Below are 2,076 nucleotides of genomic sequence, written 5' to 3' on the forward strand. Positions count from 1 at the left end.
CCGACCAGAGAAAGGAACAGCTATGTGGCCCTCGCAGGAAAAAGTTTGGGGACCCCTGCACTACAGCCAAAGGAGCCACCTGCAGTTTGTCAGGGACGCTTCCGTTATCTGAGTTAGTAAGCATAAAATACATATTTTTTTTAACATTGTTTTTTCTTTCTATTTGTATGGGCTGTTTGTGCATTTGCAATTTGTATATGATTATTCGATCTGTTTACTCACAGTCCATTAATCCCCAGCCTGTGATGTAACAGGTGAAGCCATGAGGCAGAGTCTGATCCGGATAGGGAAGGTTTGTGATTTCCACATAACCGTTGTCATAGTTAGGATTAACCAGCTTCAACAGAGCAATGTCATTGCTGAGGGAAATAGAAGAATATATTAATTGCTGTTTTATCTTGTTGGATTGTTTGTTGTTGTTTTCTTTTATTTAATTTTAATTTGATCAATTTCATTGGAATTCAATTCAAAAATGCGTTCTTCACCCCAGAGTGAAGTTAAATGTTGCAAATGAAGTTTTTTTTTCAACAGTTATAGTTTCTGTTGGCTGTTCAAATGGAAAATTACCTAAAATGTTTTGTATCCGATACGCTTAATATTATTTCAATTATATTTTATGTTGCGTATGCCTAGTGTTTTATTAAGTTACAAAAATGAATAAGTGTGGGGAACAAAGTCATTATGCCCAAATGACATTTGGGATGACAGGAGGTGGGAGTTTGTCCTGTAACCGGTGGGTTGCTGGTTTCAACCCCCCACTGTGACTCTCTTGGTCATTGTGTCATTGAACAAACACTTCACCTGCCATGTCTGCTGCTTTTTTTCATTATTTCGGCATAGCTCACATTTAATTGTTCAGGCTTGAGGTTAAACTGAGAGATTACATATTGCTAACTGCTCCTTTACCCGTTGGCCAGATCGCCATTCCAGTCAGGATGGACGATGATTTTTTTTCCACAGAGGTGAACTGCTCACTGCCTTCGCATTCAAACAGGCTGTACTCACCAGCCATCACGCGGTACTGACTGACATCCGAGCTGATGGAGACAGAGAGAAAAAAAAAAAACAATCTGATCAGAGGTCTACCATATTCCAGAGGATATGGTAGACCTACAGGTGTCCAGTGCAAGGAAAACCCACCTTATGATGCAGTGAGCTGCTGTCATGATGTAGAAACTGTCGACAATGGAGCCTCCGCAGATGTGGCTGAAGGATCCTTCATTGTATAAATCAAGCTGCAGAGAAATCTGAGAGAAACCAAAGAGGGAACATCTGTATGCGGTATTTGATTTTAATTTTACAGCAGAAGCTTCATTAATACTCTACCTGCCACTTCCAGGTGTTTGGTTTAGCATCACTGCCTCCTATGACCCTTCCGTTGTTTACCTTTTAGTTTAAAGGTTCATTCGCACAAATCAGCCCTTTTGGAAAACACACGATCATAAATGCAGCACATGGTGACAATGTTAATGTTCAGAGTTTAAAAACAAAAGTGAATGTTGTGTATGCATACCATAGCTTTACATACTTTACATACTGTATTTATATCAGTTTCACAGGGGAAGACCTTCAAAAGGTTTGTCTGAGTTACACATATGTTGAGATACCTGGCCAGTCAGCAGCCAGGGTGGTGAGTTCCTCACACAAACTAGGGAATCAACATACAGTAACTGTAATGGTTTACAAAATAAGACATTTTATGTTTGTGTTGTTCAGTTACAAAATTTAGCTCCAAATTATAACATATGTTCTTGCATATACATGCATTTTTATACTTAGAAGTAACATCACTTATGCAAGAACTTATTTCTTTTTATCATGTTCTGATATGCTGGGAAAAGGCCAGATGAAGTCACATGACGTCATCCAGTCACATTACAAGAAATTCTGCTAAACCCTCTGTGAGACAGGTGAGTCAAACAAAAAAAGGTCCAACAAGATAAGAGTTTACTTTAGCAGGAGCTAAAGTAAAGAAAATGTTCTCCAGATTGTAAAGTCAACAAAATTTAACACCACGACATGTATGTGTGTGTGTGTGTGTGTGTGTGTATATATATATATATATATATATATATA

The 2,076-nt window shown here is 38.3% G+C and overlaps 1 pseudogene; it reads right to left on the minus strand.

The window, feature by feature from the left end:
• LOC106948885 (elastase-1-like) overlaps positions 1-1,443 on the minus strand; it is a 6,188-nt pseudogene extending 4,745 nt beyond the window's left edge.
• Between the last annotated feature and the right edge of the window lie 633 nt (positions 1,444-2,076).

This window comes from Poecilia latipinna, unplaced genomic scaffold (genome assembly GCF_001443285.1).
Source record: "Poecilia latipinna isolate Pla-1442-1.1 unplaced genomic scaffold, P_latipinna-1.0 Scaffold311, whole genome shotgun sequence".
Taxonomy (NCBI): Eukaryota; Metazoa; Chordata; class Actinopteri; order Cyprinodontiformes; family Poeciliidae; genus Poecilia; species Poecilia latipinna.